This window comes from Protopterus annectens, chromosome 2.part0 (assembly GCF_019279795.1).
Source record: "Protopterus annectens isolate FY-2018-M chromosome 2.part0, PAN1.0, whole genome shotgun sequence".
Taxonomy (NCBI): domain Eukaryota; kingdom Metazoa; phylum Chordata; order Ceratodontiformes; family Protopteridae; genus Protopterus; species Protopterus annectens.
Genome location: NC_056728.1, coordinates 900,528,029 through 900,544,144, shown reverse-complemented (window position 1 = coordinate 900,544,144; position 16,116 = coordinate 900,528,029). Strand labels below are relative to the sequence as shown.

Genomic DNA, 16,116 nt, shown 5'->3' with positions numbered 1-16,116 from the left:
AATATATAAATAAATTTATTAGTGTGCTTTAAAGCTATAAAAAGTTTGTTTCTGTTTTTAATGTAATTAGAAAGCTGAATGTATAAAAACTGCCTTTCCTTAAGTTTCCTTACAGTTTAGTTTCATTTTAAAGAAATTAATCAGAAAAGGCACAGTTGTTTTAAACTTTAGATGACATGAAATCCTGAAAATTTTCATAATGTAAATATAAGCATTTTACCTTATATATATATATATATATATATATATATATATATATATATATATATATATAGTTTAAAAATGCATTCAGTACTTGAAATGTCTATGAAAGAAATGAAAGGGTTTAACAGAGCGGAGTACTCACAGACAAATGGAATACTGCATTAAGCGAAATAGCATGGTAAACAGCGATATGCAGGAAGGGCGATATTAAGAGACATGCAAAGAGCAGCTGCACTAGCAGGAAAATAGAGTGATATACATCACAGGCAAATGACCTTTAACAGCATGGAAATGAAAGGAAATATGGTAATGAGAAAGACTGTATTTACAAGTGATGAAAATGTAAGTAGCAACTTATTTCGGAAATATATACAATTGCACAGTGAACTACGGTATTCCCTTATCTGAAAACCATAATTTCTCTGTGAACAAGTGTATGGATCGTGCTAAGATGCTATGAGTACCATCTGCTTTATGGTGTCAGCATGTAGTTGGAGAAACATTTGTTTTAGGGCATCAGCATGTTGCTAGAAGAAGCATCTGCTTTAGTGTGTCAGCATGTAGCTAGGATTAGCATCTTCTTTAGGGTGTCACTATGTCGCTAGGAGCAGCATCTGCTTTAGGGTGTCAGCATGTAGCTAGGATTAGCATCTGCTTTAGAGTGTCAGCATGTAGCTAAGATTAGCATCTGCTTTAGGGTCTCAGCATGTAGCTAGCATTAGCATCTTCTTTAGGGTGTCACCATGTCACTAGGAGCAGCATCTGCTTTAGAGTATCAGCATGTAGCTAGGATTAGAATCTGCTTTAGGGTGTCAGCATGTAGCTTGGATCAGCATCTGCTTTAGTGTGTCAGCATGTAGCTAGGATCAGCATCTGCTTTAGTGTGTCAGCATGTAGCTAGTAGCAGCATTTGCTTTAGTGTGTTAGCATGTAAGTAGGAGTAGCATCTGATTTAGTGTGTTAGCATGTAGCTAGGAGTAGTATCTGCTTTAGGGTGTCACCATGCAGCTAGAAGAAGCATCTGCTTTAGGGTGTCAGCATGTAGCTAGGATTAGCATCTGCTTTAGGGTCTCAGCATGTAGCTTGGATAAGCATCTGCTTTAGTGTGTCAGCATGTAGGTAGGAAAAGCATTTGCTTTAGTGTGTCAGCATGTAGCTTGGAGAAGCATCTGCTTTAGTGTGTTAGCATGTAGGCAGGAGAAGCATCTGATTTAGTGTGTCAACATGTAGCTAGGAGTAGCATCTGCTTTAGGGTGTCACCATGTAGCTAGGAGAAGCATCTTCATTAGGGTGTCAGCATGTAGCTAGGATATGTATCTGCTTTAGGGTGTCAGAGTGTAGCTAGGATTAGCATCTGCTTTAGGGTGTCAGCATGTAGCTAGGAGAAGCATTTGCTTCAGTGTGTCAGCATGTAGCTAGGAGCAGCATCTGCCATCTGCTTTAGTGTGTCAACATGTAGAAGTGGCTTTCTCCAGAGCCACTGCTTGTGATGCTGCATGCTTTCTCCTTAATGTCACAGACATATCTGGTTGTGGCTGACATACTATCACCAGGACAGCAGGAACATGGTTGACCACTACCATGTGGACAAAGATATTATATGGGAACTAATAGAGTTGTGACATCCTCACATGTAGTCAAAGGAGGTGTATCAACCTTTAACTTGACAGGACATGTTAGGTGTTTTGCAGGCCTTGGCCTCTTGAATCCTACATCAGTTCCTTGATGTGATACTGATGTATGTGGAGGCAAATATTTGTTTTCCACTAATAACAGAGGACAGAACCACTGCTATGCAGACTTTCCATGACACACCCCTTTTTCCTTAGGTTCTGTGGGCAACTGACTGCACCCAAGTTCCCATCAAAGGCCCGCCTACTCCATATTGTGTCCAGTATACAAAAACAGAAAGGATCCCACTCCATCAACTGCCAGGTGATGTGCAGTGCACAGGGTACTATATACAATGTGTCTGTGTGCCACACAGACAATCCCCATTATTCCCATATCTGTCACAAGTGCAAACTTTTACCAGTGTTTCATTCAGGATGATTTTCCAAAGGGTTATGGACATGGTATATGCGCACATTGCCAGAACCATAGCTAGGTCATCTGGCACATTGTGCAGTTTCACAAACTGGCATCCTCACGACTTAAAGTCAAGCAGCACAAAAAAGCTTTTTTGCACTCTGAAACTGTTGCAAGTTGCTTGCTATTATTAAATTACCACTGCTTCATCTGTAACTGCTAATGTAGTATTAGCATTCATTTACAAAGTAGCAATATCCTTGTGCCTTCATAAATCAATGCCAGTACTGCTCTCCCACACCATCAGCATCTGCTGATCATGCCACGTAATGCATTGTGTCTGATCCTGGAGCAGCTGCCCCTTTGCACCCACCTTGTTACAACTCTGCACATTGCCATCCACAGAGAACAGGACAGTCCAATCACATGAAATTAGGTAGCAGACCATTTGTAACGGTATACTGTGTTGTGAGTTGGACATGATGCTGGATATCCCTTGGATTACCATCCGTAGATCCCAAACTGTAGAGGAGATAGCATACAACATCACACTGTCACAGACATGGAACACCACTGAAAATGTGATCTGACTTCTGAAGGTTCACTTCCATTGCCTCGCTACATCCGGTGGTATATTGCAGTATGATATGGAGACCTGCTGCAAGATATTATTGGTCTGTGGCATGCTACATAACAAGGTGCTAAGAAATCCATAAGCACAAGGGGAAATAAAGCATTGGGTGACATGCCTGTAGCATGAGTGGAAGAGGAGCTGGGTGAAGACTCACTGGAGGAACTGTCTGCAGTGGGGCCTCAAACGAGCCAGAGGTGATTTTAGCTAGATTATCACTGAATATCTTCAATAATACAATATGTTATTATTCCTATTCTATCCTACACACCATGCCATGCTTGTACATGGTCTTTGGCTCATGTATGTTGTGCACACAATAAGAGCTTGGCTATGTTAATTATTTGTTATTTGCATGTTAATGTCCATGGTTCTCATGAATCTCAGATGTCCATCATGCTTGAACATTGGCATTGAGATCACATAGGGTTTGTATGCCTATAGAGCCTGGTAACACTAGTATTACCCTGCCTCACACTACTGACCTTGTGTATCATGTTGCTGTAGATAGATATGCTACTGTGCTGCCCATCTATACATGTTATGCTCCAGCTATTATTTGAGCTCCTGATCACCAGAGTAAACATGGTCTGAGCAAAATCTGACTCTGGCAGGGCTCCTATGTGGTACAGCAGGGAGTAAAAAATCTTTTTATATCTCCAGCACACACAACATAGGGATCACCTGCTATGTGATTATGAAGGTTTCATCAACAAAGTGGATGCCTGGCCAATACCTGCCAGGATGGTGAGCGACCTGTGTCACTATAAGTGTAACGACCTAAGGAGGTACCAGCAATGCCTTCTCTGTCAATGGGTAGGTAGGACCACAGACAGACAGCCCTAATATTATCATAAGAAGTTTGTTTTTGCAGTGAAAGTAGATAGTAGATACAGCTGTAGATGACCTCTGTTGTCATGGATATGCTGTACTCATTATTGATTGCTTTATGCTTTCTAGTGCCACACAAGAGCAAGGAAAATAGAATAGCCTATAAAAGGAGACAAGGCAAATTCTCCAGGAAGTTGAAAATATGTACTGCATTACTATTCTTGTATTTAAACTTGTACCATAGTACTGAGCAGTTACATTTTGTTCCATAGTTTTGTATTTCTGTGTTTACGACCATGGCATAAGGGTCATATTAAGACACAAAGACCAAGGTGATTGAATATATAAAGAAGCCTATACATAGATACAAAGCCTATTTAAGCACATCTTTAGACAAACTGTGTCTAATAGACAATGGGAGATTATTCTGTGTGCTTGTAATTAACAAGGATGTAGATATAGCTCTTTGCATCTATCCATTTTATAAACAGGGTTACTATGTCTAGGAGATCTACTGCTGTCTGCCATCTAAAAACCTGTTAATAATTTAGCTTCAACATCGCAAACAACTTAAGGATAAACAGAGTCTATCATTTACAAAACAATAACAGATGAAATAGAGGCCCCAAAACTAAAGTCTTTGTGAATATAACAAGCTACAGCAGGCAGGGAGTCTTCTGCTGAACTTTCTTTATACACTTTCCATAGACATTAATACACCTTGGAGTATAAGCAAAGTGTGGAGTTATTTTCCACCACTGGTTGTTTACATCTTAGTTACTAATTTACAAGATGTGGATGCTATGCACATCCTTGTTAGTAAGTCAGAGGATTTGGTTGTTATGCACCTAAAAGTAAGGCAAACAGGCTTCAAAGCTTTAACTCTGATTAAGTCTACATTTTCTTTGAAACTTATACCTTTTTCCTATTATAACTGTGCAAATCCTTATAAGCATTTACTTTACTAACAGTTTATAGATTCATAGGTTCATAGGTCGGTACTAGGCTATCGGCCATAGGGCCTATGCAAGCCTAGCCATAACAATTCCCTGGATATTTCTTCCCACAATATTTACTTCTCTGGGCCCCTGTCTAGCAGGGCAACTGACATGATCCCCGGGGTGAATTTCGTATCTCACATCCAATCATCAAGGTTCCTTTTGAAGAGGTCCAATGAGGCGCTCTGCTTGATATGTATGGGCAGTCTATTCCAGAGTATGGGGTGTCTCTGGGTCAGGAACCTATCCCTCCAGCATGTTTTGTTCATTGTGATGACAAGTTTTAGATCCCTGGAGCGTGTGGCTCTGAGGGATTGGGATTTCTTTAAGTGGAGCATGTCCAACAGCTCAGGGTTTGACATGGCCTTGTATGTTAAGCAGAGATTGCCTCTGAGTAGACGATATGCCACACAGTATAGCTGGAGATTTTTTAGACTGTCAGCATATGGCATGTGCTTTTAGGCCTGTGATTCTTTTAGTGAGGTACTTCTGTGGGCTTTCCAGCTGTTGCAGATGTCTTGTGAGGTACATATCAAACATGGCATTATACTCTATAATGGGTCTAATGAGGGATGAGTACAGTGGGACAATGACATCCTTTTTTCTGGATGAAAAGCCCTTAGTGATGAGGTGTGCCACATAGAAGGATTTCCTGACTGTTGTGGTGATGTGGTTATCGAAAGTGAGACCACTGTCCACCTGTGTCCCTAAGTCTCTCATCACACTTTTGATGTTTAGTGTCCTGCCACCTATGTGGTAATTCATGGGTACATGTTTTTTTCCAAAGGGGATAACTATGCATTTCTTGGCATTAAGCTTGAGCCCATGGCTCTGGCACCAGGCATCTGTTTCTGTAAGGCCCTTTTGTAGAATATCCACATCATTTGGGGATTCAATAATGGCTCCCAGTTTGCAGTCATCTGCAAACTTTGTTAGCCAGAGTCCCTTAGTGTTGGCCTGTACTTCAGAGAAGTAGATGCCAAACAAGAGTGGTCGCAGAACTGAACCCTGAGGTACTCCACTTGTCACTTGTCTGGAGCTGGATTTGGAGTCTGCTACTTTTACATTCTGGGTTCTGTCAGTAAGCCAGTTGGCAACACATCGAGTGATGTAGGGATTTATGCCCAGCTTAGTAAGTTTATCTATGATTCTAGAGTGGGGGATGGTGTCGAAGGCCTTGGCGAGGTCCAGATAGGCTGTGTGGACCACCTTACCCTCGTCCACAGCTCTGGAGACTGATTTGAAGAAGTCAATCAGATTCAGGAGACAAGATCGGCCCTTCACAAACCCAAACTGGGTGGGGTCCAGTGTTTGAAGGTTGCCAATGTCTTTGTTTATAAGTTCCATGATAATGCGTTCCATCCCCTTGCAGATCAGCCTTGTCAGACTGATGGGATGGTAGTTCCCAGGATCCAAGGTGGATCCTCCCTTGTGGAGCGAGATAACTGTAGCTGTGCACCACTCAGTGGGCATGAAGCCTGAGGTGAGGCTATGATTAAACATGACACTTAGGTGAGGTGCCAGTTCATTTTATAGTTCATGTAGTACACAGCCTGGGATGTCATCTGGTTCCATGGATGCTGTATTCTTAGCTTTGGAGAGTGCGGTTTCTACCTGTGTGGCCATGATTATCAGAATTTGGCAATCTTTTGGTATTGAGATGGGCCCTTTAGGGGGTGAGAGGGGGGTGAAGTTGGCACTAAATCGATCTGCCAGGATATTGGCAATATCCTTGGGATCGATATATTTAATGCCATTCTGTTGTAACTCAGAGCAGATCTGAGCATTGCCATTTAGATTCTTGACATAACTATAGAATGTCATGTGGTTGTCTTTGGAATCTTTGGCAATTTTATTTTTGTAACTAGCTTTTGAAGATTTTTATGAGGGATCTCAGCTTCTTACTGAGGCTGGTGAGGGAGTTTTTTGCATCCTGGGATTTTCCTCTTTTTTGCAACAGTGTCTTCCTTCTGTTGTATAGTTTGTTTATAGCAGTGGACGACCAGATTGGCTTCCTTTTTTTGGAGAAGAGCATCTTGGTTCTATTTGGGATAGCACGATTCATGCATGAGTGGATGTGCTCGTACAGTGCCTTAGTCTAGGATTCTGCAGTCAAACTTCCAGATCCTGTCTGCGTGGGTGTTGTGAAGTTTGTCACTTCTGACTTCAGTAGCTTGAAGTTGTCTTTGGAGAGGTTTTTTAAGGAGGTTTCCTTACTGGGGGGGTGGGGGTGGGATGTGGATGTCACGGGTGATTTGCTTATGGTCAGACTTGACCAATGAGGGGGTGACCACTGGTGTGGAGCATCTATCTTCCATGTTGGTAATGACCAGGTCTAGGATATTAGAGCCCCTGCTGGGACAATGGATTAGTTGACCCAGGGTGTTGGAATTTATGAATTCCAAGAACCGTTGGGAAAAGGAGTTGGTACCTGAGTAGTTTTCCCAATTAATGGCAGAGTAGTTGAAATCACCCAGTATAGGGTGTTTGGTTGTATCTTAATATTTTCCAGTATGTTTAGAAAGGTGTAGTGAGACTCTTGGGGCATGGTGGGGGATCTGTAGCAAGCTACAATTTGGACTGCAGTCTTACCTAGTGTTAGTTGCACCTGGAGAATTTCAGATGCATTGTGTTGGGCAACTAGCCTGGAGGTGTGAATATCCTTGGTGAATATGGACACTCCTCCACCTTTAGTGTTTTGGTCTTGGTTTTGTGGCCGAAAAGTGTGGTAAGAATTGTAGCCTCGTATTGCAGGGGTGCTCTCTGGAGCCTTGAACCAGGTCTCAGTTACTGCACAGATATTGATGTTCTCCATTTTTAGGAGTGCCTTGAGAGAGTGTATTTTGAGGTTTAGACTTCTAGCATTGAGCAGCATTACCTTCAGATTTTGCCTGCTTCTATCTGTTATGGTGGTGGTTTTATCCTTTGAACCTTGCCTAAAAAAGGCACTATAGGAGTGGCAAGAGCTTTAGCCAGTAACCTGAATCCCAGGGGTGACAGGTGCAGACCATCTCTGGCAAAGCATTGTGGTTTGTTGATCATGTCTTCCCAGGCAGACAAATACTGGATCCCCTTTGAATGACACCAGAAGCTTAGCCAATTGTTGAAGTCAATCATTTTGTCCTTATGCTGTGGTATCATTCTGGGCGAAGGCAGGATGCTATCCAGGACTAGGGTCATACCTGCCTGGGTCACATGATCCAAGAGCTCTTCCATGTCCCTTTTCATGTAGTCCAGGGAGGTATGTCTCAAGTCATTCACTCCAGCATGGACATTGACAGAGTCGTATTTGTACTTGTTGTGGCGTGACTTGAGTGCATGCATTATGTGGTGGATCCTGGCACCCAACAGGCAGCTGACTGTAATTTTCTCCTTGTTCAGTCTGGTTGGTGGGACATCAGTGTGCCTGACTATAGAGTCACCTATGACTAAAGTGTTGGGTACATTGTCTTGCCTTAGGGGCTGTTGTTGGGTGGCACACTGGTGTTGTGAGCTATGTGTCACTTTGTTTGTGACTGGTGTTTGTTTGCATTTTGGCTTTGGAGGTCCTTGTTGCTTGGGCAGGTTAATGTTAAGGGCCTTTTTACAGATGTTTTTTTACAGATGGTAATTGCATAATCAGGCTTCACCAGACCATAAAACATTATACCAACTTAATCAATTGAAACCATTTCCACAAAACCGATTTGACAAAGATGTCACTAAATCACTGAGTGAGATTAGAATCATTCTCAGCTATTATAAAAACTAGTATGTTGATCTTATCTGCATATTTTCATTAATGATATTTACTAGAGGCAGGCTTTACTGAAAACACCATATTAAACAAGATAGGCTCTAGTACTGATCCTTGTAGTACTTCAGAATGTACACAACATAGTCTGAAAGATGCCCTAAGAGCTTGACTATTTGCTGCCTGCCCAGTAGTTTTAAATACAACCATCTGACAACATACAAAATATAAAACAAAGGATGGAGAAGACCCAATTTTCTTGTTGAGCCAACACATATACCCCACACATTAGGTAGTTTATTTCTATTTACTAGGCCTTAGTTTCAAGAGGAATACCGTGAGTTTCCCCAAGTTTTTAAATACTTTTAGTATATCCGATGCAGGAGCACTTTTGTCTAAAGATGGCGTTATCAAATCTCCAGTGTTACACATAACTGAACATCATGCTGCCCTATATAAACATGCAGTCTGTTGGAGGGACCTGTTGGTGAAAGTAGAAGTCATTTGTGGTTGGCGGGAAACATGTAATGGGGTTAAACTCCTGATAGGTTCCCCAAAACATCCAAATTAGCATAGTTATTGATGGTTGGTGTGAATAAAATGAAAACCCTGTCATCTGTGTTAGTGTGTCTGGCAGGAGATTTGTGTATATTAGCAGATTAACTTGCATGCCAGCATGTCTAATTGTGAAAATGTAAAAACAATTTTAAAATGTTGAGTTTCTCCCTGATTATACAAGATATTTAAAGACTGTCAGTGTTTTGATACATTTCTAATTGCACGTGTTTATGAAGGAGATTCTAAAATATAAACTGTCTGTAGAGAATCAGCTGAACAGTATGTGATATCATTAGAATGATCCTGGTTGCTAGGTATTATTTGAACAGCTGATTGACAGGAAAAATAATTTTTTCAAACAGATGACTAGTATTTTTTTTAAAATAAGACAGTTGAGACTGTTAACCTGAGCTGTAGAGGAGACTGCTGAAGTCAGTTAGTGCTGAGCAGTTTGTGAAGAGCAGCATTTAGATGCTGTGTGGGTGTGGGTGATGTGCAGCCTGCCAGGACAAGACAGTCCACCTTTTCATTGGAGGACCTGAAAATTCATCTAGAGTTAAGGAGACTGGAATTGGAGGCTAGGGAGAAACAGCACCAGTGCTGTGCAGAAGATGTCCAGAAAAAGAACTCACCAAAAACTGTAAGCCTGCATTAGCCTTGCTGATGTGTTTTAGATTAGATCAGGGACAGTATTCTCAACTTAGATTAGGAACGTTTAGTTATTTAGATAGAGTTTTTCTAAAATGATGGACTTCAATCCTACATTTTAATTTTATATGTTTGGTCAATCCGACAGTTTAATTTTATATGTTTGATGACTTGAATTCTGTTGTTTATTGAAAGTTAATGATTTACATTCTTGTAATCATTTTACTTTTGATTAAATGTTTTCATTACTTTACATTGTGGCTGGACAATCAGTGTGTTCTTTAGAGTTGAGACAGTGCTTATACCTGCTTGATAGTCCCCACATCATCTCAAATGCCTGGCTGCTTCTGGTCATAGCTATCATTTATTTGGATATTTAATTTTTAACCTGTCTGACTCTGTTGGCAGGATTAATATTTGTATTGGGGAGGGGGTACAGCCGGAAATCTGTGTCAGGCTTCCCATAAGTGTTTGAGTGTGTGAGATTTAAATTTATTTTGAGTGTAAGTGAGTCAGAGGTCCTAAACTGGAACACATTGCTATGAAGTGTAAGATAAGAGTTTACATTTGGGGTGGACAGAGGTATGTAGTCCAGTCCCAAGGAAATAGAGTGTGTTCCTATTCAGCTCCTAAGGGAAATTGTGGAATTTTACTCTTGTGTGCTCTGTGCTCTTGTTTTCCATGACGCTTCCACACTGGAGTCAGTAATGAGGATTGAGGCTCTTAATTACTGACCTGGGTTTTAAGCAGGGGACATGTCTTTAATTGTTGGCAGTCCAGTAGGATGTTGGCCGAATGCCACATTTTAATTGGTAACACCAGTGTGATATTGACTGGACATCACATTTTATTGGTGGCACCAGTGGGATATTAACTGGATGTCACATTTAATTGTTGGCAGCTTTGTGGGATTTTTAATTTGATTCCAGTAGCCTGAAGGTAGTTGTCATTAAGGTGTGCCACAAGGTAAACATTCAGAATTTCAATCCATCACAGTTTTATTTTTCTAGCTAGTCAGGGATAGCAGGAAAGGATGTCAGCAGAAGATTTTAGCAAGCTGACAAAGATGCAGTAGGCTAAGGAGTCTGAAGCCAGAGGATTGGTGCATGCCAGCCTGACCAACAAAGCAATAATTTCAGCTTTGGTTGCAGCCACAGTTCAGACCAGACATTCGGAGGATATCCAGTTTGGTGTGGGTGATGTGCAGCCTGCCAGGACAGGACAGTCCACCTTTTCATTGGAGGACCTGAAAATTCATCTAGAGTTAAGGAGACTGGAATTGGAGGCTAGGGAGAAACAGCACCAGTGTGAACTGGAAGCCAAATGACGGGAGGTTAAGGAGAGAATACAATGTCTTGAAATGGAATCTGCAAAGAGACCAAGACATTTAGAAGCCAAATCAAATGAGAAACAGTGCCGGTGTGAAGTGAATCTTCTTACCCTTTGAGAGAATCAAGTAGGTAATGGGGAAGGGAATAGCTAGACCCCAGAAGCTGTGAAGGTCAGTAAACTTTTTCCTCAATGCAGGGAGAGGATGACTTTGATAGTTTTATTCGTATTGTTTGAGAGGGTATGTAAACATTATGATGCTGACCATGAGCTCTGGGTTCAGCTCCTGACTCCCTTTCTCCATGGTCAGGATTGTTTGAATTATGACAAAGTGAAATGTTGTTTGCTTGACTGTTTCAAGCTTACACCTGAGGCATATAAGAAAAAGTTTCGTGAACATAGGCACAAAGCAGATGAAAGTGTGCATGATTATATTGCAGACTTAAGTAGTTACTTTCACAGATGGGTGAGTGGGTGTCAGGTCACCACTTTTGAAGGACTGGCAGACCTTTTGGTGAGGGAACAAGCTCTCAGTAGTTTGGCTGATGACATGAGAGTCTGGTTAGCAAACTGTGAGTGTAACTATGCAGAGGAGCTGGGAAGAAAAGGGAATCTCTACTTCACAAGCAGAACACCACTGTATAAGAAAGGGATACCCAGTGCTGCACATGGACATAAGGGAACTGATGGGAGGTAGTCTCCGACAGAGTACACCAGTAACTGAGGGAAACTACTAATCCAAGTGCACGGTTAGGGATTTGATGTTTCAAGTGTAACCAGAGGGGATACAAAGCAGCCAGATGTCCATTGAGGCAAGGTGAGAAACAGAAGGTGAGGGAGCCAGTAAGTGTGGATGACAAACAGCCAGTGGTATGTTGTTTAGAATCAACTGGGGTGCCATATTTTCACCAAAATGTATATCCTATCTTAGTAGATGGTAAACAGGTAACTGCCAAGAGGGACACAGCTTCTGATATAACTATTGTGAGGCCTGCAGTGGTTAGAGAAGAGTAGTACTTGCATGGCCAGTCCACTCCAGTCAGAGCATTGGGAGGGACCCTGTTCTAGATACCTTTGGCTAGGGTTCATCTTGACTGGGAAGGAGGAAGAGGAAGCAAGCAAGATGGGTTTGAGGATATTCCTGTTGATGTCCTGATAATGAATGACTTTCATGATTCAGTACCTTGTGTACATGCAGCAACATGCAGTCAGGCTTGGAGAAAGATCTCATACCTGAAGCTGAGACTGGAGTGGTGGTTGTTTCAGAGAAGCCTGTCTGGTAGCAGTAAGTCTGAACATGAGCCACAGCTGCTTGTGGGTACTAATGTTCCCTTGGACACAGTGACTGCAAGGATGGTGGTGAGTGGTGATACCCAGAGTGACAGTGAGGCACAGCTGTCAGAAGTGACTAGACTTCCTGTGAAGGGGAGCTAAGGAAGGTCATGAAGACAGGCTCAACTTACATATTCAACATTACAAAGCTTGAATGATATGCCTAAGGAGGCACCTGAGGCTCAAGGAAGAAGGGAGTCTGTAAACTGGAACAAAGCTTTTTTGTACAGAGAGTGGATTCCTGGAGGTGGGCTAGAAGGTGAAGTAATACTGCAGTTGATAGTGCCTAGAGCTTACTGTCTACCACTTTTAGCTATAGCACATGACATTCCTTTCTCAAGGAAGAAGGAGAAGGTCACAAAGGTAGAGTTGAGACAGGCTCAACTTGCATATGTGACATTACAAGGATTGAGGGAGATGGCTAAGGAAGCACCTGAGGCTCAAGGAAGAGGGGAGTCTGTATGTTGGAGTAAAGGTTTGTTGTACAGAGAGTGGGCACCTAGAGGTGGGCTAAAAGGTGAAGTAATACTGCAGTTGGTATGCCTAGAGTTTGCCATCTGCCACTTTTAGACATAGCACATAACATTCCTTTCTCAGGTCGTATTGGCATAAGATGCACTAAGAGATGTATTATACAAAATTTGTATTGGCCAGGGATTGTGCAGGATGTAGTAGGATATTGTAGGACTTGTGAACAGTGCTAAAAAGTTGGTAAAGTAGGGAACAAGGCTAAGGCTCTATTAATGCCTTTGCCTGTAATCAAAGAGCTGTTTCAGAGAGTGGCCCTGGATATTGTGAGACCTTTGAGTACTCCAAGTTCTACAGGAAAGAAATACATCTTGATGGTAGTAGACTATTGTACCAGATATACTGAGGTGGTGGCTCTGTCATCTACCGAGAGAGAGAAGGTGGCAAATGCTTTGGTAGGAATCTTCAGCAGAGTAGGTTTTCCAAGGGAAATACTGACTGACCAAGTTGCCAACTTCATGTCAGACCTGCTGACTTGTTTGTGGAAGTGTTGTGAGGTGAAACATCTAAAGACCACCCCTACCATCCCCAGACGAATGGTCTTGTGGAAAGGTTAAACTCTATATTGAAGACTATGCTACTGGCATTTGCAGACCAACATGCGAGGAAGGTCTTGGATAGATTAAGTAAGTCAGGATTAACCATTAAACCCAGTAAGTGTCAAGTGGGTATGACAGAGGTCACTTAGGATAGTGGGGAGTGGTAAACGTTAGGCCAGAACCTGTCAAAGTGAAAGCTATTCAAGTGTGGCCAGTTCCTGTTACTAAGAAACAAGTGACAGCATTTCTAAGGACAGTGGGGTACTATAGGAAATTTATGCCCAGTTGCAGTACCATAAATGCCCCATTTACTGACCTAACTAGGAAGAATAAATCAGAAAAGGTAGTGTGGATCACAGATTGTGAACAGGCATTTCATAAACTAAAAGAGATTTTGGGAGGACTTCCTGTGTTAGCCATCCCAGATTACAATAAAGAATTTATTGAACAGGTAGAGGCTTCAAATTAGGGCATGGGGGCTGTACTTAGCCAAAGTTCTGCAGAAGGAGAAGAGCAACCAGTTGTTTATCTGAGCCATAGACTCCAACCTAGAGAACAGTGTTATGCAGCTGTGGAGAAAGAGTGTTTGACCATAGTGTCGGCATTGCAGTGGGGTTAATAATGCCAATGCAGATGGATTGCCCAGGAGAGGAGTGGGTTAATACTCCCCAAGTAGACCCATTTTTCTCATGTGTCGGATTTATGGGTCACTTGAAAATTGTGCTTGAGTCATGGGGGATGTGAAGAAAATGAAAAGACTATCATCTGTGTTTGCATGTCTGGCAGGAGATTAACATGCATTTATGCCAATATGTCTAATTGTGAAATTTTTGAAATGATAAGTATCTCCCTGCTTATACAAGATGTTTAAAGAATCTGTCGATGTTTTGATACATTTCTAATTGCACATGTTTGTGAAGGAGATTCTAAAATACAAACTGTCTGTAGACAATCAGCTGAACAGTAGGTGATGTAATTAGAATGTTCCTGGTTGCTAGGTGATTATTTAAACAGCTGATTGCCAAGAAAAAGAACTTTTTCGATCAGCTGACTGTTAGTTTTAAAATAATACATCTGAGACTGTTAACCTGGGCTATAGAAGAGACTGCTGAAGTCAGTTAGTGCTGAGCAGTTTGTGAAGAGCAGCAGTTAGATGAGAGTTACAGTCAGTTACAGTGCTATACAGAAGATACCCAAAAAAGAACTCACCAAAAACTGTAAGCCTGCCTTTGCCTTGCTGTTATGTTTTAGATTAGATCAGGGACAGTATTCTCTAGTTAGATTAAGAAAGTTTAGTTATTTAGATAGAGTTTTTCTAAGTTGATAGACTTCTATGCTACAGTTTAATTTTATATTTCTGGTGATTGAATTCTGTTGTTTATTGAAAGTCATTGATTTACATTCTTGTAATCATTTTACTTATGATTAAATGTTTGTTATTACTTTACACTGTGGATGGACAATCAGTATGTTCTTTAGAGTTTTTATCTGTTTGATACTCCCCGATCACCTTGAATGCCTGGTAGCTTCTGGTTATAGTGATCATTTATTTTGATATTTAATTTTTAATAATTGATCACTCTTTGAAGGGAATGTAGATCTGTCTGACTCTGGTGGCAGCATAACCATTTGTATTGGGAGGGGAGACAGCTGAAAATCTGTGTCAGGCTTCCCATAAGTGTTTGAGTGTGTGAGATTTAAATTTATTTTGAGTGTGAGTGAGACAGTGGTCTTAAACTGGAACACATTGATCTGAAGTGTAAGATAAGAGATTGCATTTGGGATGGACAGAGGTATATAGTCCAGTCGCAGGACAATAGAGCATGTTCCTGTTGTGCTCTTAAGGGAAATTGTGGAAATTTACTCTTGTGTGCTCCCTGCTCTGCTGTTTTCCATGACATTCCCACACTGGAGTCAGTAGTGAGGATTGAGGCTCCTTAATTACTGACTTGGGTTTTAAGTGAGGGATGTCACTTTAATTGTTGGCAGCCCAGTGGGATATTTGTTGGTGGCAAAATTGGGCTATTAACTGGACATCATAGTTGGCAGAAAATATTTAGTAGGCTTTAAATCCTGATACATCCCCAAAACATCTTAATTAGCATAGTCATTTGAGGTGGTGGAAAATATGTTGTGGCATTAAACTCCTAATAGTGTCCCAAGAATATCCTAATCAACATTGCTGCAAGTGTAGACTAATAGGGGAGAAAAAACATTCAGATAGCTTGCTTTATCAATGTGCCCTACATTAATACAATTAAGGATAATTGTTTAAGCATAGAGCATTTTTCTGTTCATAGTAGTTAATTCAGGTGTCAATACACTAGCCTTCTTTTTCAAGGCTTATGAACAACTGGTTGTTATATGTTTTTTTTTAATATTTGCACATTCTTAAAAATATTATTCTGTTTACAATAATTAATCCAGGTGTCCTTACAAAGCTTGCTTTTATGGTGCATAACTGATAGCTAATCAGGTATTCAAACATTTAAAACCACCCATTTTACTTCTTTTCATCAGTGCTTTTGCAAAAAAAAAAAACTTCAGCTTTATCAAAAATACAATCCAAAATAAAACACAAAATAGAAACAGAAATATACAAACATTTCAAAAAAAATACAGCCATGACTGTAATGTTCCAGAAAGTTACAAATGTAGTGAAGCCAACCTGTAGAAATTTTTGCAAGTCTAAATGCATAGAATATGTCCCAATTAGAACTCTTTCTTGTAGTGAAGTCTAAAGTTTTTTGAGTGCCA

At 41.0% G+C, this 16,116-nt stretch overlaps 1 long non-coding RNA gene across 1 annotated transcript in view; it reads left to right on the top strand.

Moving 5' to 3' along the window:
* LOC122793288 overlaps positions 1-16,116 on the top strand; it is a 216,267-nt gene that overhangs the window by 137,365 nt on the left and 62,786 nt on the right. The window lies entirely within an intron of this gene.